We start from the raw sequence: 25,104 nt of genomic DNA, 5'->3' as shown, positions 1-25,104 counted from the left end.
CAGAGAGAGGAGAGCCAGAGAAAGGGGGAAAAAATAAAGGCAGTGAAATCAAAGCTGGTTTTGTGACATGCCACTGCTCCCCATAAAGCCAAATCCACTAAACCCAAACAATCCAAGGTATTTCAAACCAATTGTTGGGCAAGAAAACAATACGATAATTTTGGAAACCTTCAGGTATTTCTCCTCTGGGTCAACATGAATGGTTGATGACTATAAATGAAACCAAATGCCTGCAATATTGTTTTCATTTTAATGTAAGGGGGTAAATAAGCAAATTTAGCTGAACCACTCTTTCAACACGAGCCAGGGTAAGTATATTGCAGTAATGACTGTGACAAATAAAACAATGACATCAATAGAAATCACATTTCAACTGCTGTAGTTTGATGTCTAAAAACAGCTCTGTAACAAATAGTCAAAAATCTCTGCGTGCAAACCGAGGCTGACAGGTTCATTTCCAGAAAATCTGCGGCTCTGTGTGTGTGTGTGTGTGTGTGTGTAAGCTCATTAAAAATGGCAGTTATAAAACATAACAGTTGCACAAAATAGTAGAGAGGGCGAAAAGGACCTCATTTAGCATGAGCCACTTTACCGTTAAAATTATCAATAAACAGAAGCTCCATTTTCCCCCCTCTTCTGACTGCGAATATTTGATCAACACTCTAGTTAAGAGGATGATTCTAAAACATTCACCTCGGTGGCTATGATCTTGGCCAGTTCAGTCAAGGCTGTGAACACAAAGATTCTCTTAAAGCTGCGAACAAAATGGCAAGACTCTTAATGACAAATCCTGGAGCTGCTCAACTGACGGTGAATAAGAAATCAAATTCCTGGACACGGCGACATTATCCAGGGTGATACAGCTTCTTGTTTGTTACTTGCCACAACAACGCCATAATGAAGCTCATCATTTAGACTCAATGCATTAGACCACTAAGCTGCTTTCTGGCCTTAGAAGCCAGGTTATGTTGGCAAATATTGATCAGTGTTTATGCTGTGTACAGGTTGACAGAGTAGAGAACACACACACACACAGAGCAGAATGAATACAGAGGTGTGCGGAGACAGCGAACGAGGTGGCGGAAAAACAAAGAGAAACTGCACGTGCGTAAGACCACACACACACACACACACACACACACACACAGGCAAAACACAACTGCACACACTCAAGCAGTGCATTAGCCAGAGCATTAGCAGCCGCCGTTCCCGCTCTCATATCAGTGAGGGCTAAATCGCGGGGACGCAGAGTGTTACCAAACGCAGCAGTGATTTGTTTTGGGAACGCCACAGCTGTCAGCTCTCGTTGGCCGTCCCGGGAGATGACAGCTCGGGTTGGCCAAGGTGACAGCAGCGTTTGCTCGGGGGCCGGCACACTTCAGGTCATGTTTAGCAAAGCTCTGCTCAACCTGATGGCTTGTAAGATCAGATAAATCCACAGTGTCTCCCACGTCCACTTGGACAAACACACCTCCTGTGAACGGCAGTGGACGAGCGGACGGAGTGACGGTGACAACTGCTGAAACCTCCTTTTCTCCTAAAAAAAAAAAAAAAAAAAAAAAAAAAAAAAAAGTGTCCTAGGTCCCATCCAACACACAGCTGGCTCAGAGCCTTTCACTTTGCTTGGCTTTTCTCTAAGCCATAGGAAAAAAAAAAAAGAAAGAAAAGAAAGAAAACTGAGGAGAAGAAACTTGGATGTGAATGTAGAATAACAGTGTCCCTCAGTGTCTCAAAAGGCCAGTTTTGACGCAAGTGTTTTTATCCTCCGGCTCACACATTGGTAGAAAAATCTATTGGCAGCCTAACCTTGAGATATTCTTTCCTTTCTGTGCCGTCCTGATGGAGGTATTGAGAGCTATCACCTCTCACCTTTAGAGACAAACCATGCTGCTTTAAGGACACAATCGCTCCCTTCCTCCTCTCCTCCCTCCTCTTCTCTCATTCAGGGCTGTTGACACATTGAATTGTATAGCCTCATCTATAGGATAGGCTCTCTCTCAGAGCCAGTGAAACACAGAGGAAGTCATTTATGGACTATTCACGGAGAAAAAAACCTCACTCTCCTCCAATCTTTTTTTTTTCCTAGTCTGTGTGCATGGTTAAATACACGGTCACATCAATATCATATTATACTATACGACACAAGCTGGTCAGCAGCCGACATTTTAACAGGCGGTAAGTGTATCTATTGCCGTGCCCGCAGCGGCATGTTAAAGAAACGCAGACCGAACCAAATGTGCTGCTCACCAGTGACTTTAACTTTTCATTAGTCAATGCTGTGGTGTGTGGTAAAGATCAACCAAACACCTACTGTAATGATAATGTTAGCCCAGTATTGTACTCTGAAACACAGTTTAGAGAAGGGCATAGATCTAAGTGAATATCAAAGGTTTTCATGGTGTGTGTGTGCGTGCGCGTGTGCATGCGTGGCAGGGGTTGCACCGACAGACATGTTAAATGATGCCTCAAATTTAACAAAAACAATGAGCAGTGGAGGGTAAAACAACAACAACAGAGAGAGACAGGCAGAGAGAGAGAGAGTGTGAGAGAGAGAAAGTGAAAGAGAGAGAGAGAAAGAACTAATCAGATTTACTGCTTCAACAGACCCAGTGAGATACACAGTTCCGAGTTAGGAGGAAAGGAAAAAAAAAAAAAAAAAACTTTAATGGAGTGCGCTCCGACCTCTGAACTCTTTGGTTTGCTTGTCTAATTGGCTTGTTTAATTTCAGCATGTTCAATCCCTTTCATTAAGAGACTTTTATTTTTTTATTTTAGTTTTTTTTTTTTTTTTTTTTCTTCCAGCGGCAACAAATCCCCATGTCTGCCCTATGAAAGAAACTTCACAAAGACACTCAAAAATGTTCATGCTCATCTTTTCATCTCACCTCCACCTCATGCCAACAACATGCCCTGTATTACCCTCGCACACTGCATTGACACAAGATGGAAAAGTAAGGTAAAATGGACCTGTCAGACAATCAACTAGCGCGAGAGAGAGGGGGAGAGAGCGGGAGCGAGAGAGGGAGACTTTTGTGTCTCATCCAAAGCATTAGCAGTCTCACCAAGGCTACAGAAACTAAAGCCTCCTTTCAGAGTGTCACAGAGCAGAAAAAAAGCTTTTCATGCTTCTATGAAATTTCACCGAAAAAAGAAGCAAGGAAAAAGTCATCAGGGGGCAGGCCGACACTCTGTGTGTGTGTGCTTATTTGTGGTTAGAGCCGATTGTTTCAGTAAAGCATGCCACCAGAGCTCCAAGTCCCTGTCACCCTTCTGAGGCCAAATCAGAAGTGACTGTCCTCCTTAACCCCCCCACATATCAGCCCCTCCATCCGCCCCCTCCGTCCCCTCCACCCGCTCTCAAATACACAAACGCGCACAAACACTAACACACACACAGCCGCACCAGCTCTGCGTCCCGATGAAGCCGCGCACATTCACACACTTAGCACAGCCGTCATAGCATCACACCCAGTTTGTCCTGGTCACATCACAGCAAAGTCACTTTAGGCCCCAGCCAGACGACTAAAGAGATGAGACGTGTGATGGAGTGAGAGAATGGGGCTTCCTCCTTCTTGCGTTTCTCTTTATGCAGCCTGTCCCTCGGAGCCAGTTCTCTCCCTCCTTGACCGGAGAGGACCAAGGGGAGGCAGACGCAGAGCGGGAGGACTTTTCGGATCAAAGGCAGAGTATAACACTTTGTTTGAGAGGGGTTTAACACGTGCAACTTGCATGGCAGGCTCATGCCATAATTCACCGGGCGTTTATAACTAATCCACACTTGTAACAGCTTCATAATATCGTGATTAACATTACAATGCAGCCAATCAAAATCCCTCACAGCATTATCTCTCCATCAAAACTGGGTATATTGATTTACTCCTCATGACTATCTCCACTCTAAGAATTTATTTACTTGCTAAGTGCAGGAATTGGTTTTGGTGATGTTAACTCAGCGACTAACGCAGAAACACAGCACACTATACGTCTCCCTCTGCACACATACATTCAGCTTCCTGTAACCAGGTAGATGATTTGGCTGCCCTCATTTTCTTGCTGTGTGTTGCCATCATTCAAATAATTGCACTTCCATTTACTTTAAATGAAGGGCTTCCAGTTGGTGAGGGCAAATTAACATTTAGTTTCCAGTGTGTTGCCAGAAAGATTGTTTCCTCCAGCTAATCACTCATACATACGTTGCGGCCCTTTTTGCTCAAACATATATGACTAATCAGCTAAGCAATTAAAACAACTGCAACAATTCCACTCATTATTTGATAAAAAAAAAGACTTCTGTTGGACAAACATGTCAATTTGAATGAACACTGAGTTCTGTTCCTCATGTAGGCGCTATAAAATAAATAAATAAATTAAAAACACATTGCCAGACTGCCAACCTTGGAGAAGCATTTTGAGTACTGAGAGTACCTAGAGTGTCTGCTAAACTCATTTCTGCTCCTGTATGTCCGTGCTGCAAAAAAATACTTAAAGCACACACTACAATTTATAATTTTACAATTTATTTATTGATTACTGATAACTATATATGTGTGAGTGTGTGTGTTTATTTATTTATTTATGTTGATATAGCAATAGGCAATAAACAGTAGTTGCAGCCCGACGTGGCAGACCAGCTGCTAGTTAACATGAATTCTTTAATGGTGAGCAGTTGTCTTCATCACATCAGATAATGTTGTGCTAATTTTAATTTGACATGTCTTAAGCTGCTTAATGTGTTAAATCTCGTCATGTTTCATTTAATATGTTGACTTTGTCGTGAATTCACAATCTCAGTGACTTTCCACATCCTTGCCTTTACCTGAGAACCTGTCACTGAAAATCAGTGGGGCAACAGCAGCAAAAACTCATCAGTGATGGAGGGAGTAAATGAATGTGAGAAGTCAATCATCCAGGCTTCACACTGAACATTTTTCATCGGGTTAAAAAAGCAACAAGCTTCTTTTGGTGTATTTTTGATTAGCAACTTGTACCAGTTTGAAGTATGAATGTGGAGTCTCTACTCATAAAGCAAACAGGTTGGCAGGCTTGCATTGCATGAATTATGTATTCTGTAAAAAAAAACTCCCAAATAAACTGATAGATCTATGATGTAAGACTCCGAGGTGTGGAAGATCATGCGAGGATCCCTGACTCAACATGCTTATATTTATGAAAAGCACCGACAAATAAGGAAAGATCTGTAGTTTCGCTTGCAAGTAGCCTTCCCTTGCATATAATGAGAGGGATTGCTGTGAAAAGAACATACACCGGGCAGAAACGGCTTCAAACAAATCACCCAAGAGCAGCATGGTGAATGACAAAGCCATTAGTTAGCCCTAGTAAAATCTACTGTGTCAATCCACAGGAATATTAAAGTGACAGTATTCAAAGTAGGGCTTGACAATTAAACTAAATATTATTGAAATCGCAATATGGCCAAGTGCAATATCGAAATTACATGAGCTGCAATTTTTTGATAAAGGTATAGCAAAATACCGTTATAAATTACATAATGTGATGCTACAGGTATGTGCCGGCCTACAAATCGCAGTCTCCAGGTCTAATAAAACATGTTTGCTTGGTACACACCTCAGCAAAAATTACCAAAATTATCATCATCATTTTATTATTATTTTAGTAAAATCAAAATTATGATGGAGAAAGGATCATTGCAGGGTAAAAAGGAGTGAGGTCTGCACACTGTTAAGCTCCCAGTGGATAATTTTATTCTCTTTTTTGAGCCAATGTTTCCATCCGTGAGATTTTCCTGTTTTCTGTGTTGACTGTCGAAAATGTGAGGACCACAAATTATGGTAAAAAGGAGACAAGTGCAAAAGAAAGGTGACGAACCAGACAGATAGCGGAAAATTGAGAAAAAAAAAAAAGATAGGGCAGTATTGTAGTGAGAGAAAGGCGGATAGAGACAGAAGATGGAGGGAGGGGGAGACAGGAAGAGAGGGAGAGAGTGACTCAGGCAGCCAATATTTTTTAAACAGCTTTGCTTCCACTCAACTGGGCATCAAGGCCATTATCCCGGGGTTAATCCCCAATCCGACGGAGCTGGCAGCCTTCCGGGACAAGCCAGGGTGGCAGCCCGTCAACAAGGCTGGCATGGACAAAAATAACACACACACACACACACGAAAAAAAAAAAAAAATACATACACACACATGCACGTACAGGCAAGCATGGCCAGACAGAGAGGCATGCAAGCTGCAATTAGAAAAAGTAAGACAACAAAACTATTAACTGTGAATGGGTTGTTCTCTACTTCTTTCTCGGTCATTGTCTGCTGAAAATAAGCTCCTGCTCTGGTGGCAACATGATTGTCTCTCTTGGATTTCACGTCTCTGTCTCCATCTTTGTCTGACCTCTTTATAGCTCCTTTTATGTTTTCATGTTGCTGTCAATGTCCCTTGTTTTTTTTCACTCATACATGCTTCACCTTGATCCTTTTGTCCACCATATTTTGCACTCTGTCTTTTTCTGTCCATCTGTCTCTCCTTCCTTCTTTTTTCGCCCCCACTCCCGTTTTCCTTGGCTGGCATCCAGGGAACCAAGGTGGAAGAGGATATGGACCCAAAGAAGGATAGGCTTGTCATGTGGAGAGGGACCAAAGAGGATCCAGGAGGCTTAGAGAGACTTAACACCTCTCTCTCCGCCCCACATACCCCCATCTAACCCCACCCTAGACCCTCCCTCGCTCGCTCCACCCGACGGCCACCGTTTGCTCTGTGCGCCTGTTTACCTGTCAAAAGCTCTTCCTCAATCCTCCTCCCTGCAGCTTATAACACAAACTCTACCATCTCTGGCACCTTGCCTTCTCACCTCCAGCCACCTGTACGGGCGTTAAGCCTGGAGTGACCTCAGGGGAATCCAGGCGTGGTCAGGATGAGCTGGGATCATCCCGGGGTGCCTGGAAAAAGGTGCGGCTCCGAGCAGTCCATGCATATCAATTGTCATCTGGACTGCACGGTAACGCTCAGTTTCAGCTTTACCTCTTGATCTTCCAATGCCTTGAAATGGCCCGTACAAAGCATCACCCCCCCCCTCCAACAAGTTTTGGGGATAACCCGTCCCTAGTGGTAAGCCCTTCCTGGCATGAGCCAAGTTGGCATATCAAGCATCAAATGGGGTGAGAACATGGTCGGGGTTGGGAATATAAAAAAATGGCAAATCCCCCATCTGTCTGTCTGTCTGTCTTTCCAACTCCATCGTCTCTCTTTCTGTCTCTGTCTCTCCCTCACACTCATGTGCATGTGAGTGCGTCTGTGTGAGTGTGAGTGTGTGTGTAGTTTCTGGGCTATCTTTCTCTCTAGGCCCCTAAGCCTGCTATGTCTCCCATGGTAACTCCCTGACTGACGACCCGGGGCTTAGCCTAAATTCTCTCTCTATTAAAAGCTGTGAAATGCAAATAATGAAACATCTCATTACCACTGTCGGAGAACCCAAAATGAAAGGAGGGGGGCGAGCAAGGAGGGAGGTGTGGAGCAGGAGGGGATGAGGAGGACTGGAAGGCGGTGAGGTGGTGGGAAGGAGGCAGAGGAGGGAAGGTGAGAGGAAGGGAGAGGAGGAAGAAAGCGAGTGCGGGAAATACAGGGAGTGAGACGAGGGGAGGAAAGGATGGGAAAAGAGAGGTGAGGGGAAGGGAGGATAGGACAGGAAAGACAGAGGAGGGAGGAGAGGTGAGGGGAAGGGAAGCGAAGGGAGCAGATAACTCAACAGTGACTCTTTTGTTTGAGACGTGTTGGCGTTAACGTGAGGAGAAGCTGGGATTGGCCAAACAAGCAAATGGGTGGATCCCTGGTGAGCTGTGCAGGAATATGGGCGGCGTCATTCAAAATCTCAAAGTATTCTGCTCATCTATTTCATACATTAACTAAAATCTAACATTAAAGTAAGCCGGCAGCATTTTGAATGCAGCTGTGCAATCGCAAGTAACGTACGCCGCCTGTCAGACACTTCAGATGAAATTGTTTCTGTAACCTTGACGGCTGCTTTGCAAGCCTCTCAAAAGAGAGCCCTCTTAAAAATAAAGAAGCAGTGTGTGAGAGAGAGAGAGAGAGAGAGCATTTTGATTGATAACTTTATTATCTCCCAAGGGGAATATGAGGCACTGAGTTTTACTTTTTATCCTCACTACTTGGCCATTAATCTCCTCTTTACACCAGTGCTGCATTGGCTAAACAAAAATGTTACATTGTATTTACTTGGGCTTGTGTAAGTACAAGTAAGGCTGAGTGTAAATTTGAGAGCTACCTCTATCTTTTTGCAGATGTGGGGAAGTGAAATCACCTACGGGAAGTGTCTGTATTTAGTTTTGCAGGTGGGTGGAGATTGGTGATGGTGGTGGGTGTGGTGTGTGAGTGCGTGTGTGTGTCTGGGTGGGGGGGGGGGTCTCATGACAATGACCACATCACCTTGTGTGGTCTTCTGGTTTAAAACGCAGCTTTAATACTGCAACTGTCTGAAGACTCATCTGCTGACTTTAGGAGGGGATCCGTAGAGGGCTCTGAGGTCACACATAGTCCAACTGCAGGGTTAGGTCTTGACTTCTAGGAATGGATGAGTTTGTCTTCTGTATTATGTAAGTGTTTTTACAGTCAAAGACAGTCACGCATTATACGCTTTTTCTTGTGCTTTGCTTACCAGAGTATGAACTAGCATCACAACTGATGCTGGAAAAGGTCTTGCCCTTTATATTTTTTGCTTCATGGTTCCTTTGTCCTTCCAGCCTTTTTTTTTTTTTTTTTTACCTCTGCTCTTACTGTCTAATTCCAATTTCTCTCAATTTTTTCCCCTGGAAAATCTCAGTTATGTTTTGAAAAGCACCAAATGGCTTTGTGGCTATGGTGATGTTGACAGTATAAGGCTTTGGACCCGTTCAAAACTCGCATTTAACACCCTCCCCAAGCTCTCTCCACCAGCAGGTTTCTGAGTGTGTTTGCGTGCGTGCGTGAATGCATGCGTGTGGAGACCCTTTTGTAGAATTTAACCCAAAACCTGTCACAGCAAAAAAGCAACCTGTCACGACTCAGCTATACACGACTGTACATGACTGTACCACGCAGAACACAAGCAGCCTGTTCCCGAGCTGTTAAAACAGTCACCGGAGCCACCAGCTACCAAAGGTCTCTTGCACATGCACACGCACACACACACACACACACACACACGCACTCATAGGTTACCAAGGAAAAGAAAATGTGAAAATTAACATATGGTTCAACAATACCAATCCCAAAGGAGTAAACGGCCGAGCTCTGTCAATTTTGGCTTCGCACAGAAGCAGTGAAGACAGAGGAGTAATTGTTGTTTGTTAAAATGTGTGGTTTTGAATGTGTAAGTGAGTGACTGAATGATGGTGACTCACTGCTGGTGGCCAGTTGCTATCTGGTGCCGAGGCGGGTGTCCAGAGTGTGTGTGTGTGTGTGTGTGTCTGTGTGTGTGAGGGTAACTTGGTGTGACTGTCGCGCTGTCAGACAGCAAACAGAGGCATCTTTCTCAAATCCACACTGGGCCGCAGCTTACAATGAGCTCACGCAAAGAGGGGAGTAAAAAAGCCACAGCTTAAGTGTGTACTCACAAGTTCAACAGGCACACCCTCCTTCCCCCCTGAGCAAATATTAAAAGAGACTTCACTGCCAGCTAATCTAATTCACAAACACTCCAAAGCACACACCAGCAAAAAACACATAATTTCCCCGTATTAACTTAGTCCTTAACGTACAACGTTCACTTAGGACTAACGAGCATTCCTGCAGCCTGCCATACAACCACAACTGAGCTGCAGACTGAGTCATTTCCATATAGATAGAGAAGTGTTTATAATAACACATTTGTATATAATAGCCCGAGGCTGCGTTGTCACTCATCAAGCTGATCAAAAAGCAGCTACTGTACAACACTGATGAATCTTGGAGCGCTTTTGCAAATCTGTCCTTCAGCAGTGGAAAAAAAAAGGAGGTGAGATAAAGGGAGGAAAATCAAGGGGAGAGGAGAGGAGCATCTAAATATAGAGAGTCTCACATTTTGGAGCCGAAAGAGAGACAGTGAAGGGTAAGAAAGAGGAAGGGAGACAAGGAGTCAAGAGCGGCAGTGGGAGAGTAAAGGAGAGGGAGAGGAAGAGTGACGGGAGAGAGGGAACAAAGTGGAGGGATGGAGGAAAAGTGTTGGTGTAGCGGTGAAAGAGCAATAGAAGAGGAATAAAGGAGCTCCAGTATAGCTTGAGATCGATGGCTGCACTGTAGTGTTGCTTAGTGGACTGCTGGAGAACTGGACATAGAGGACACTCGATTGTCTCTGTGAGACTCTACAGCTCAATGCACTGCACAGTGTATCACCACAGACGCTTATCAATACAGAGCATCAATACCGAGGATCTGTCCCATCAGTGATCTTTTCAGCAGGTTCAACACTAACTGGCTTCAGTGGAGGACATTAAAGGCTATCCAACCAATGCGCCCTTCCTGCAGAGCAAATTCTCACTAAATAACAGAGATTCAGTTTGATTCACAATCCACCAGCTGATGATTCGATTTAGGAATTACTTTTCCTTTTTTTTTTTTTTTTTTTTTTTTTTTGTGACGACTGTATTCAATTCAAGTTTGTAAATCACACTTGAGTCAGTGACTCTGTTCAGTGCTTTTACTAAATTTACTAAAATCCATTAAAAAGCATGTGCAATAATGTTACTCAGCAAAATCTAAGAGAATTACATAAACATTATTGATTTAAAAAAAAACATTGTTGACATAAAAAGTTGCAATTCACTGTTACATCACCACAACATTAGCCCTTAAAAAAAAAAAAAAAACTTCAATGAATCAATTCAAAGCATTTCATATTGATTCACACCGACGTCACAGTGATTCATCCTATTTAATTCCTTTCGCAGATCAATTCGGTTGAGTTGGCAGAATTTATACTTTAAGCGCTGTTGTGATGAATGAATCACACCCCGAAATAACACAATTAAAAATCTTTGCCTTGGTTGTCTCTGTGTCCCAATATGATTGTTGGACACGCTAGCAAAGAATACTGAAGAAGTCTGAGACGTGGGAATGGCACTTTTCATGAAAAAAAAAAAAAAAAATCACCCTGAAATGCAGTTGTTCAAAGTACAGGCCTGGCTGTGGGATTTTCTATAGACGTAGACATGGAGGGTGGTGTGGCTGGAGGCCAACACGTCTACTGTGATTGATGAAGCAAGAGGGTCGACCAGACAAATGCCTCACCTGGATCCTCACTCCTGTCCTGTTCTCTCCTCTTCTGTCATCCCTCTTTCCCTCCCCCGTACCTGCCTGTCACGGCAAGCGGAGTGTGTTTATTCCAATGCAGCTTGACATTTGATTGTCACCTGTTGACTAACATGAACGGCTGACATGGCTAACAGGCTTTTAGAAATACTGGGGGCTTTTTATTCTTTTTTTCTTTTTTTTTTCCACCGGAATGGAAAGAGCCACAACGGCGCGTATAAAAGTGCAATAGCCAGAAATGAAAAGAAAGACAGAGGCGGAAAGAGAGGGATAGAGAGAGACAAAAGGACCACTGTGTAAACTCCCATGATCGTGCTCACCATCGCTAAGGACAACACCCACCTTGGAAACCTAATTTTGAAGAAGTCACACATTCCCACATTGTGAGGCAGCGCCAGTATCAGGTGTCCGTCCAAACCACCAACTACCAATCAACCACCACCCCCTCCGTGACACACTGCCGCACACACCAAAACAACCAGGGGGGGAAGGTGAGACAGAGAGAGGGGAGGGGGGAGAGGGTGGTGGGGGCGCGGGGGTGAGAAAAAGAAGAGGGCAAGTGAACGAGCTGGCTAGAAACAAAAGCAGAGAGAGGGACAATGTGCGCAAAGAGGATGAGTGGGGGGAAAAAGAAAATAGGGAGGAAGGGACGAGGTGAATTGAGAGTGCACCGCCAGCTCACCGTGTTCATTGACAGAGCGGGGAGAGAACAAAAACATGGTAACAATGAGACTTTCATGTATATGTATGTTTGAGCTTGTGTGCGCGCGCGTTTTTTTTTTTTTTTTTGTACGGCCCTGTGCGCGAACATGTGTGTGCACTCGCATACTGGGAAGTGCACTAGAAAGGGGATGTGAACCTGCTCACTTCTGTCGGTGCTGAGCCGGGCCTCACCTACCCTGCTCATGTAAAGGGAAGTGTAATGACACAGGAGAGCTCGTAAAATGTCCAGAAACTGAGACAGGTCTCCACTCTCCTCACCGATTTATAACGTTCATATAATAATACACCAAGGATCGGTCTTTCAATGCTGAGAGGACTTTTATAAATCACAATAATCCCCTCCTCCCCCATTGAGAATTCACCTTATAAACTCAAGACAGAACTTATTCGAACTCAAACACGACAAATGCCTGTCTAGGAGGCTTTAGGCTCTAATGGGTCAAACAAATGTTTCTCTTTAGACAAAAAGTGGACCCAGTGTCCATTGTTGCAAGCTGTTGCATTAAGGGGATGTTAAAATATGAGATAGGGTCAGGGGGAAGGATAAAAATGAGAAAGGGAACAGGGAGAGGGTAAAAATGAGAAAGGGAGTAGAGGAAGGGTAAAAATGAGAAATGGAGTAGGGGAGGCCACAGGAGGCACCTGGCCCACTTACAGCAGAGGAGGGGGTGGTGGAGGAGGAGAGGTAGGAGATTAAGGAGTGGGAGGGAAGAGAGAGGGAGGAGGAAGAGGAGGAGGAGGATGAGGCCTGGAGAAAGAGCGAGAGAGATGCAGCTGGGATGGAGCAGAGGGCACAGGGAGGACAGGGTGGGGTGGAGGAGTGGGTGAACGAACGGGAAAGGTGAGGAGAGAGAGGCTGTGAAAAGGAGGAGGTAAGAGGCAAAGAATGGATGAGGTAATGGGAAGGAGGGGAAGAAGGGCAGAGGGGGTAGAGGAGAAGAGGTTGGCCTTGTGATGCCGAGAATGGAGGTGGTGTGCGCGTGGATGAGTGTGTGTGTGTGTATGCATGTGTGGGTGTCTAAAAAAATTATGACGATAAACTAACACCTCACCCAAAGTATGAATAACCAACCACAATAGGCCAATGTTGGTTCAATCTCTTTCTACCAGTACATTTGAGCAGCCTGTCCATACCACTAATATCCCACTAATACCACCCACAGTCCTCGCTCCACCTCACATCAATGAATATTTCATGTCCTGATGGCACTTTTAAAGCAAAAACTAATTAGCAAATCCAAGTTGATCTGGCATTAGTCATATCAGGCCAATTAAAAGCCCAGGCCTACTGTACATGTTAATGGCAGCGAAGTGGAATAATTGTATGTTGAGCAGGGGAGAGAATGTTAAACAGGCCTTGTTAGCAGCACTTTAGCACTCTAGCCTGAGTCCATGGCTGGATTACAAAACTCTCCAAAGCAGGATAATGTTCGGCAGCAACACACACACGCGCGCGCACACACACACTCGTATGCACACGCAAACCTTTGCAACTAGAAAACGAAAACTCTGTCCATTAATTAGAGTGTCATCATCAATTCCAAAGGGTCAGGTCCAATACTTACAGCTAAAGGAGAGAAATATTTCCAGGGAAAATGATGGTTTTATGCTTCAGTAATAATATTAAAACAGGGATCCTAATATTGGCAGAGGCTCACAGGTCAGATTTTATGCAGTATTAGTGAGAGAAATCCATGTTCTGCTCCAGCGTGTGTTCCTGTGGTCGGTGATAGTTAATGCAAGGTGCTGGAGACAGTATTTGTGCGGCATGGAGTAGAAAAAGGTGTTAGTTTGTATTTGAGTCTTTCCAGCTTTACCTCTGTGTGTGTGTTTTTTTAACAGAGGAGTTTAGATTGAGACAGACAGCACTGACACACACAGACTAAACTGTGCTGCACGAAAAAGCGACAGAATAACAAGGGCTAGAACTCTTTTGGAGTGGATGTCTGTTTCATCAACCCCTCCTCCCCAACTCCCTCTCTCTCTTTCTCTCTCTCTCTCTCTCGTTCCCTTTCCTTCCTCTCTCTGCCTCCCTGTCTCTCTCTCGCACCTGAGCTTTGATATGGAAATCTCTCGCCAGCCAAAGCCCGAGGCTAGTTGACTGTTTCTAAAGATGTATTTGCTCAAAGCCGCTCAATTTCTCATCAAATGCTCACACTGTGGGTATAAAAGACAAACTCTTTCACTGGGAAAATAACGACTAACAAACACATACACATACAATCCTTTCGGCGGTCTGCAAACCCTATATTTCCACAGAGGCTTTTTTTATGCCCAAACCATCAAGTTCTTATTAGCTTGTATAAATTTCACAACAAAAGGTGATGACCCTTGTTGCAAAGTAGATGTGATGACATTACATATATTGTTATTCAAATACTTTGTGTGTGTGGGCATGTGTACACATCGATTTTTTTTTTTTGCATGTTTTTTTTTTATGGTTCTGTCCCAATGGTCTTCTATGAGAGCCCGACTCTGCCAGGTAATTACACTGCATCAAGGGTGCCAAACCTGTAAAATATACCTCCTGCAGGAATGATGACAACATCGAGGCAGATAAGGTGAAAATTGGGACCATTTAAAGACAAGAAAAATTAATGTTTGTAAAAATAAGTACAGAATGGCACAATAATTTCGAAAGTCTGATTATCTGGGGAGACAAACATTAAGTCCCTTTCAGGTGTACGTTAAAGGAATGCAAATTACGGGAGTAACAACACTTAGTCCCTTGTCAGCTCATTAGCCGAGAGTAGTGCTTGCTTTTAGGATATTCTTTAAGTCAACAATTGTTGTTTAAGTTTTTAAATGTACTCTTGGCGGGAGTCATTGTCAGTGACGGTTTTTACAAGGGAAGTGAAACATACTGAGCTTAAAAAGTACTGACAGTTGTTCCATGGTCCCAGAAGGCATATGATTTCTTTAAGAATATCCTTCAAATCAGTGGAATTTATAGGATTGAAATCATGGCTGTGAATCAATACATACTTTATTGGACTAAAATAAAGATTAAAAACGGCATTTCTCCCATCACCCATAACTCAAACTTCTTGCATGTCAGGGGTGAATACATGTGTTTTCTACATCTGTGAGTGTCCTCTCACTAACAATAGACAGGGAGCTAATTGAAAGCAACATAAATGCAAGTAATTTCACTGACTTGTGTTGTGTGACCTGTAAAAGAACTGCAGATATCGCTTCACTTGTTGCGATATTTGTTTTGACAGCATCTGACCATGTGAAAACGTGTGTTAAAGGAGCAAATACAAGGGCAAAAAGTTGGAACAGTAAGAGGGCAAGGATTGGTTCCATTTCAAGACTATACAACGTGGCGCAGGAGTTGCTGAAACTGACAAAAAAATTAAAATGGTAACAAAAAAAGAAAGAAAAAATAACTGCTGATAAGCATCATGCAGGCCATTTGATCACTGGGCATAAGTTGCAGAGGACACTTCTCTTTGCTTTCAAAAAAAAAAAAAAAAAAACTGATGAAAGCACAAAAAGTCAAACTGAAAACTCTCAACAGTTTCTCAGGAATTTGGGATTCAAAGATGTTTTGCAATATTAACAACCTCAGACAAAAACTGGGAAGTCTTGCCATTTTGACTTATGAAATGCCTACGATATATTTAAGCAATGATCCCAATTTTGTAACAAAGTAAAAACCCACTTCAACTGTAAGACCACAACCAGACTGCTTATGGACACCTAAAATTTTAAGAAATCCTCCACTTACATTACACACACAAAAGACTCCAAATTATCTTGCAATTAATAATACATTTTGGAAAGAAAATAAAACCAAAAATTAGAGACTTTATCGCGTTCATTGACATCCTCGTCTACATGTGGATACACACACACACACACACACACACAGCTATGAAAAATTAACACCCACCCGAAAACACAAAGGTAGTGGTGGGGTGGTAGGGAGGAGCTAGTGTTTGTCTGTATGTGTGTGTGTGTGTGTGTGTGTGTGTGTGTGTGTTTGGGGGGGTTGGCTTAACTCACCTGTTCTCTTTACTGGAGGAGGATGACGATGTCAGATAGGGGGATAGGGTGGACAGCTGTTACATACACACACACACACACACACACACACACACACACACACACACATCCCCCACCTAGCCCTGCAACCCCATGGGGATTATGAACACCTGTATTCAGCACTGCACAATGAACTAAAGAAGCAGCTAAGCTAAAACGCCTTGGGAGTTATTACAGGATGGGGGGGTGGGGGGAGGGGGGTGGAGTCAGTGTGGATCTCGGGTTAATGTGTGCCAAACTGCCGTGGCACAAAATCAAATGTGAGAATGATAATATTCACAATGTGACGGATAGAAGAAAGAGTTGTCAGAAAACTCCGGAGAGATGTGTAATGTGAGATGTGTACACACGAGTGTAAACGGTTCTTTTGCAGTGTGTTAGCTAAACAGGTGTTCCCATTAACAAGTGAGCTCCAAGGGGGGACTGGGACTAGAAAACTGGCAGGGAGAGAGGGAGAGGGAGAGAGATGAATGGAAGACAAGGTTGCTAGCAGAGAATAAGTGGGTCTTTATGGAGTATTTGCCCTCTTTCTCTATTTGCGTACAGTGGATCGGGTTTATTGTCAACTTGTCGACATGCAGACACACGTGTGAGGGGGATGTACACTAAGTCCGGGGTTTTGCACAGCTAAAGCCAGCTAACCTGTTACCACACAGTTCAGCCCACAACCTGGGAGCACTGAGCACTCCACCCACCTACACACCAGCAAGCTTAGACACACACAGAAACACAGACACACACACACACACAGTGCAAAGAGGTGCGTGTCATAAGCTTCAAACCTGACTCGCCCCTGAGCCAAGACCCCCTCTCTCTCTCTCTCTCTCTCTCTTCTTCAACCCGCTCAACCCCACAGCCCACCTCTGCTGTTTCCCACAAACCGCCATCCCTTCGCCATCAGACTCCGCACTCGGATTAGCAGCCTCTGCCACCCTCGACAAACAACACACACCACTTTATCTGAGAAAAGCTGAAAGGTAAATTTAAACCGCTCTTTTGTATGTACAAGATCCATTCATAAGGGGGAGTAATGTTGCTGTAACACTGGTGGAAAGTGCTTCTTCGCACTCCCCTCAACCCTTAACACACACACACACACACACACACACACACACGTAATTTATTGTCCATCTTTTGACCCATCTCAACTTCACTCCTCCTCCATTTATCGTTGCAGCTCTTCACTTGGTCTGTTACTTTTCCTTGTGGCAAATTCAGATGGACGTGGGTGCCTGTTGTGTGGCGAGGCTGCATCAAACCCAAATATGCACACACACACACTCACACACACATGGGCCACTGCTGTACCCTGATCTCGCGCTGATGCTACGCAACCACACCTGAAGGCTACAGCCTTGGTAGGGAAAAACCCACCGACACAAAGCATTCTGGGAAGTATTCCATGCCATGATGGTCATCACTGGCAGTCACAATAGCTGTAGACTGAAATTATAACAACCGGACATCTAAGCCTTTGCCACTTAAATGCAATGCAAGCACTCACACAACACACACACACACATACACACACATATACATGGCTTACAGTAATTGAATAATTGAATGAAAGACTTTGGAGGGCTTATCACATCAAGTTCTACTAACCTTTAGCTCACCAGCAAGAAGGACAAACAACAAAACAAAGCTCCTACCTTTGGACCATGCTGAGGTTTTACACTAAGACAATTTGGAAAAAACCCTAGATGGTCTATTAATCCCAGAGATCCAGTAAGCCAGTCAGAAGAAAATGCTTATTGTGGGTATAACCAGCTGTATAGGTTACAACAGCATGATACGGGAAGCAGTATAAATTAAAACTGAAAAAATGTGGCTTGCCACTGCCATAAAAATAATAAAGAAAGACGACACAAACAAAATAAATTATTAGATTAGACAAATTAAGTGCGTAATATAAAACATAGTTCCCAAAGTGGGGTCTAGGGACCCAAAGGACTCCTCGGGGGGAGTCCTAGAAAGTCTCCAGCAAAATAATAAATGTGTAATGGTTTAATTTCAGGATGGGTTTTATTCAGCAGAAGTTAGCAGCACTGTGACAGAATGTGTAATGTTGTCTGTTCTGCCAACAGCTCTCAATCTCTCCACTATTATCTCCTCACAACAATAGGCTTACAGGCGGACGTGCAGTTCTGCTCTAAATCACATAACAAGGTCTAACAATTAGGAATCTCCTGGGGTCGGGGGTGCTGGGTTAATATATATCTGTGGCATGTCCCTCCCATTCAGGAAAAAAAAAAAGTTTGGAAAGCCCTGGACAATGCCAACTAATTATTAGAGTGCTGGGGTAAAAGGTGGCACAGGTGGACTTCCTCCAGTTTCATGTCAGATGTATGGCTCGTTTGTTGAGGACTCACCTGGCACACCTATAGGTGCACGGTGAGGCGCACATTAGATTGAGCGTGAATAAAGTGGGGTTGTTCCCCTTTCATATTGCGAGCATGGGAGAAAATGGAGGAAGACGGAACTGACCGGTTTGAGAGGGCAGACACAGACAGCAGACATACACACAGTATCGGAGACAGAGAGAGAGAGGGAGAGAGAGAGGTGGGGGGGAGAAACAAGGAGAGACGCTTTCAGCTTCAGTCGCCGCTAAGCGAAAACACTTGACGCCACACTTTTCAACTCTCAATACGGATCAGATGATGATCAGCGCTACCAAAAACAATTACAAAAAAAATTTGCCCAAAAGCACCAGAGTCTGAAAACAAAATCCCCTTGTCTTGTCTGGTACTCTAGGGTTGGGTGTTGACGCAGCAGAAATTTCCAGCTGGAGAAATCCCCCTTTTGGAGGTTAATCGAGGGGAGAAGGAGGAGGGTTTAAGCCCTTGTCTTCCAAGGCTCGGAGCGATTTCATTTTGAATCCCCTCCAGACGGCTGCACTGAGCATCACCATATTTCGTGCCACGATATTTTGTGCATGGCATTTGCTTTAAAGCCGAGGTGGCGACGGCTTCTCGTTCTGTTCAGAAACTTTGAAAAATTTTCACCAGGATCCGTTGGCTTCATCACATAAACTCGATCAGCTGGGTTCCAAATGAAACCCAACACAGTCTACCTGCTGTATTGTGGGTTTTACCCGATCCCGTAATTCTAAAAAAAACACAACAACACATTCACATATACTTAAGAACATGATTAAATATCCCTCAAAGTACGGACAAGACACATTTCTAGGTAAATGACAATCACGCGAAATAATATTCTGGACACTGGAAATCCTATATTGGCTTCCTACGCGCTGTCGTTGACTTGACAACATATGTCTGCAAGTATATCCTAATATCTATTTTACGTTATTTTCCTATGATTGCCATCTACATGTAGAGATACATTTTTTCGGGCCAATTTTGCATCGTGGAACATATCTCCACACGCATCCCTGTGAAGTAGCCTAGGTGAAATGTAGGCTATTTCTTTTCCCGTATGGCTGTTAGAACAGTCTGTGTTCCATAATCTACATAATCTGTGAAGTATACAATGTGCAAATAGCGTCAACAAATGACAGCTTCTCCAAATATCAACAAGCGCAATAGACAGCTGGCTGTCACGTATGAAACAGGTAGGCGTACTTTCAGACTGTCGCTTGCTCGCTCGGTCGAGTATATAGCTGTCAAAATACACTTGTGCCGTGGCTAACATGATGCCAATGGACCGGAATAAAAAAGCAGAGAAAAATAGGCAGGCCTCCGTAGCTTTCCGATGGCCAACTATAGTGCCACGATTGCGAAGAGTTGCATTGTTTCATGTCCAACCTGTGCGCCCACCAACTATCAGCTGTAGGCGAGACGGCTGCACGAACCAGAAAACTAATTGTTGACATGACATTAAGGCATGCAAATCCTGCATTGTCGCTGCCTTTGGGTGATTTCTGAGACAAGATAGCAGGCAGCGGGGCTGAATAATGATAATACTAGTGATAAAAGGAAGTCAGACATACCTGTTACCCCATGGGGTCTGGGGTGGACGCGGTGTCGGTCCTTCGGAGTCCAATCTGCTGTGACAGCCTGAGAGAGACAGAAAGAAAGAAGGGGATGTACAAAATACTAGGTGCTGTCCTTCCTTCCCCCTATGTGCTTTCTTTCTCTAAGTGTTATTCCCCCTGTTTTCTCCCACTCTCCTCTCCTCTCTGTGCCAGCCCTTTTTTCTTTCTCTCTTTCCCTCCCCTGCTTTTCCGTGTCTTGGTATCAGGAGCTTCCCCCTCCTCCTCCTCTCTCTCTCTCTCTCTCTCTCTCTCTCTCTCTCTCTCTCTCTCTCTCTCTCTCTCTCTCTCTCTCCTTCTCCGTGTCCCCGTATCTCCTCTCTCTCTCTCTCGCTCTATCTTTCTCTCTCTCTCTCTCCCCCTCGCTTTGAGCAGAGTCAGGAAATGAGACAACGTGAACGCACACCACGCTGATCCATCTGATCTGAGACGAGTCCCACTCTTATCAGAAACAGTCAAATTCTGTCATTGTTATTATTTTGAGCTTCACTTAGTGGTCAAAGGGCCAGTTCAGAGATAACAAAACCGCACACTAATAACAATAATGACAACAACTACAATGCCCTTCTTATAATAATAATAACAATAATAAAAACTTTATATTAATTAGGCTGTTTCTTATGATGTGAGCAGCGGGGCTCTCATGGGTACTGTATGGCCTGTGGGGCTTCTTGGTGGTGTGTGTCGCCATAGGGCTAGGTAATAAGTAGGGGCTAACTGTACTCACCCCCTCTTGTGGTAAAAGCAAGAAAACGCCAATCAGTCACATTAAAAGAATACTGACATTTACAATTTGAAACTGTTTGGAAAACACCTTGGCGAGCCATGTGATGCTCCAAACACGATCTGCTTTTTGGCGAAATTCTGGGGTAATTCCATGTCTAGCCTGACCTCACCTCCACGCACACAGCTGGGTTTTTAAATTACTCTTAAGGAGGAAATAGCGAGTTATTAAACTTGTTCATCATGGCTTGAATTAAAAAAAAAAAAGAGCACTGCACTGAATCGTAACAGAGGAGGAGCGGATGAATCCAATGTGAGGATGCTCCTTTTTGGCACTAATAAATACTACATTTGTTGAGTGTTACAATACGATGGCTCTGTGTGTAATTCCTGATATTGTATTTTACCTGCAGGTTCTGTATTGTAATCCGTCCTCGTTCTTGACATACTTTGATGACCTATGGATGCATTGTCTGACACCTGCGTGATCAATAACCCAGCTTATCTTTCTGAATACAAATTCCAGTGTGTGTTCTTGTACAAAGTGTAAATAAAGTTGAACTTGAGGGAGACAGATAGCGAGACACTGTGTGTGTGTGTCTGTGTGTGTCAGTCTCAGTGGGTAGTGCACCCTGCGTTCACAGTATGAGTGTCTGTAGTAATGAGGAACTGTGGATGGGCTTGTTTCTTAGGAAACAGGGCTACGTGTTGTGATCAGGAATCGTTGATGGTTTGAGGAAGTGGGAAAAGTTTAAGGGGAAGAGAACGGGTGGCATAGCAAATGATGTGTTTGTGTGTGTGTGTGTGTGTGAGAAAGAGACAGAGAGAGTGGAGACAGAGTGTGTGGCATGACACAACAGGGGGTAGAGCCATGCCTCCATCAGTCTGGGTGGTTGGCTGCCGAGGGCCGGATAACGGAGAATGTCAGGCCATGTGGATTAAGCCTGTAGGTCTGTAATGCCCAGGCACAGATCTCTCTCTCTCTCTCTCTTTCTCTCTCTCTCTCTCACTCTCGCTCTCTCTCTCTCGCTCTCACTCACTCACTCCGAGTAGGGTCTGCAAACACAATCCCTGCCTGGAACAAGCTGCTTTACTCAAAGCTGTGCTTCCTCACGCCAGTACGGCCTTCCAATCCGCCTGACACGACAAGCCTGACCCTGGCCACTCCCTCGCTCCCCCCTTTCCCCCCCTGCTTTCTCTGCCTGCCTGCGTGCTCTTGTATGGGTTTAGGCATCATTAGGCCACTTACACATGTATTCAGTCATCTGAACACTCATCAAGGCGATCCACTCAGGACAGAGAAGAGTGGTGTGTAGGGATAGTGGGAATTCTGTATGATGGTGGTTTTGTGCCTTTGTGTGTGGGCGCCTGTGTGTATGTAGTACTTATGTTCAAAAAGAGCCCTTGAAACACAAGGTGATGGGGTGTGTTGTCTAATTGTGTGTATTTGTGTATGCATGCTGTGCTGCCGTCAGTGGTCGTCAATGGGTCGTCAGTGTGTGGGGATGAATTTGCAAAGGGACAGGTACTCCAGTAGCTGTGCGCTTCTTTGCCTAGCACAGCTTTGTCATTTGATAAATGAAAGTAAGCATGTTGTTTTCACATTTAAAGTTTGTTATTGAGGCCTGGGAGAAGACACACACACACACACACACACACACACACAAAAAAGATGTTCAGAAGTGAAACATACAAATCATGCTCAGCGCAGGAAGTGAGACCGGGTCCCGTCGTGATGACTCGTGTTTGAACTGCGACAAAGGGAGGAGGTACATAAATGCACTTCTGGAAAACTTTTTGAAGTCAAGCATTAATTGCTCTCCCGGCTTGCCCCCCTGCTGAGGAACGCAGCGGCGTAATTGGTCACGTCGAATTAAACGGCGAAAAAATCTACAACTGTCACAAAAATAGCACAAGGCGCTTTCAAAGCCCCATCCACTACCCTTCACTATCAATTTACCAAGGGGAACAGCTGTGTGCTGCTTGTGCCATCCTAGAGGCTTGCTTGTATAGAAAGCAGAGCCTGAGGCTGAAAGAACACTATCTCTACCAGGTGCAGGCAGGGAATGGGGGAAGGCTATACAAAGGAATATTTGGCACAAGGTGTGAGACAACAATATGTGTGAAGGTGCAGCTCAGTGATACTCAAATCAGTGGGGAAACGACAAGGCTTTTATAAAGAGTCCTCCCTTAGAGAGAAAGAGCAAATTAATGTATGGGAATGAAGTCCTTTGATGGAAGGAAGGGAGGAAGATAGGATGGAAGGGAACGAAGGTGAGAAGGAAAGGGCCGAGGATAGAAGGAAGGAAGGAAGGAAGGGAGGAAGGGAGGAAGTAATGAAGGTGGAGAGGAACCGAACGAATGAGCAGTTTTCTCAAAGAAATCCAACTGGAAATGAATGAATTACAATGAAGAATGACAGTAGGAGAAGCAGAATGAATTGAGGTTATTGGATTTAAAGGATGTATAATCATCTGGAGGGTACAGCGTATGTGTTTGTGCTCTCTGCCCACACATTTTGTTCCTGTATGAAGGCGACATGCAGTGGAGCACCGGGGCTGTTCACTCTACTGCCTGTCCCCATGTCACCTATAGGAGCTCCTGTCTTCTCTACAGCGACAGGCTTGTACTTCCACTCTCTGTATTTGAAGGAAGGATGTGTCTGCACTGGGCTGAAAATATTTGAGCTCACCCCTTAAGCATCGTATTGATAAGGGCTGTCCCCAGGTAAACTGTATCCTATCAAACTGTTTGGGGCAAACACCCATGCTTGGTGATTTGGCAATATTCTTTTTTACCTAGTTATTTAATCAACCCTACCAGTTCCATCAGCGGGCTCATCGTGACAAAAGCATGCTGCATGGCCGAGCTTTGTCCAAACCCACAAAACTTTAATGTAAATTCTAGTGGAGATCCCAAGGTTTCCAAAAATACCAAATAGGTCTTGCTGAATTACAGAGAAATGTGTATAAAATGATCCACAAAACATTTACATAATTTCTGGTGGATTTAATCGTGCACTTAATGTATGTATGTATGTATATGTGTGTGCGTGTGTGTGTAGATGTAGATAGATAGATAGATAGATAGATAGATAGACAGATAGCCACAGCGCTAGAGCGATAGAGATATACATTTATGATATTGTACAATGTGGGGAAAAAATGTAACTTTGAAGCTACTTCAGGGGAAATATTGGGGTAAATCAAGGGTTTCAAAGGGTTAAAAGGCCAGGAATGATCTTCCTTCACACTGGAAAATACACAGACTTGAATTCAGTCAGTGGCTTGTCATGCCTCACCTTGTGTTTGACCTCTCTAAGGCTTCTGCCCCCCTCTGCCCTGCTAAAACCCGCCTCTCGCCTCGTCTTTACTTTAGGGTCGGTAACATGACGGGGAGATTCAGAAATTTCTCTCCTTGTCATATTTCACTGTTATGAATCCAACATTAAACGGCCCTCTTTCTCTCTGCATCTACCTCTCTTTCTCTATCTTCCCCCCCTCTCTCTCTCCCTCTCTCTCTTTCTTTCTTTCTGCATGTCTACCCCCTTGATCCTTTCCTCCACTCCCCTACCCCCTCCAAATCTCATTTACTCCATTGGAAGTAGAAGGGAAAAAAAAGAGAGAGAGAGAGAGGAGTACAAAACGACCTTCTCTTCCCCGAAGCAAAAACATCTTCTTATTGTGGAGGTCACCGTCTCAGTGCAGCCCCGCACTCTGAACACTACTCTGCTTGTTTTAATGATGCACAGAGCGGAGGGAGAGGGAGGGAAAGGGAGAGAGATAGATAGAGAGAGATAGAGAAAGACAGAGAGAGGTGGGGGGGGGGATGGGAGGATTGGGCTTTTTTTTTTTCTTACTGACTATGTTCACCCCCACCCCCTCTCCCACCTTCCCTCCCCCTCCTCTGCGCAGAAAGTGCACCTCTCTTTCCACATCCATCTTGAAAGGTTCTTCTAAGCCGTCTAACCTCTCAGCAATATTATATATTATTGCTTGCCTCAACCCACACTGAAACCTGGGTTGCTATGCTACAATAATATGACCTCTCATCTCTTCTCCTCCACTACATTTCCTTTCTCATTTCTTCGTCTCCTATTTCTGCAGGGAGGCAGGGGAAGGGGTTAACAGCATCCCCATCCCGCTTCCCCCCCATCAGGCCCCTCTGTCTCTTTAATGACCTCCATGGGCTCAGCGCCGCTGTTTGATTTGACCCCGCTGACCATGTGGGTCACGACCCCATCCCAGAGCACAACAAATTATCTTTGACCCCTATGGAAGGGTTAGGATCTGAGCTGTAACAGTGGCCATCTATCTTCCCATCCATGTACAGATCTATGTACTATATATGTGTGC

General features: G+C 44.4%; 1 protein-coding gene across 5 annotated transcripts in view; it reads right to left on the bottom strand.

The window, feature by feature from the left end:
• zbtb46 (zinc finger and BTB domain containing 46) overlaps positions 1-20,289 on the bottom strand; it is a 63,521-nt gene extending 43,232 nt beyond the window's left edge. For 2 of the 5 annotated variants that reach the window (XM_030055267.1, XM_030055266.1), the window contains exon 1: positions 19,985-20,289. The gene's annotated coding sequence lies outside the window, so the exon portion shown is untranslated. Of the gene's footprint in view, positions 1-16,671; positions 16,683-19,984 lie in introns of those variants that run through there. The other 3 variants (XM_030055264.1, XM_030055263.1, XM_030055265.1) reach the window with 2 other exon arrangements.
• Between the last annotated feature and the right edge of the window lie 4,815 nt (positions 20,290-25,104).

This window comes from Myripristis murdjan, chromosome 7, assembly GCF_902150065.1.
Source record: "Myripristis murdjan chromosome 7, fMyrMur1.1, whole genome shotgun sequence".
NCBI classification, from domain to species: Eukaryota; Metazoa; Chordata; class Actinopteri; order Holocentriformes; family Holocentridae; genus Myripristis; species Myripristis murdjan.
This window is presented reverse-complemented; position numbering and strand designations above follow the sequence as displayed.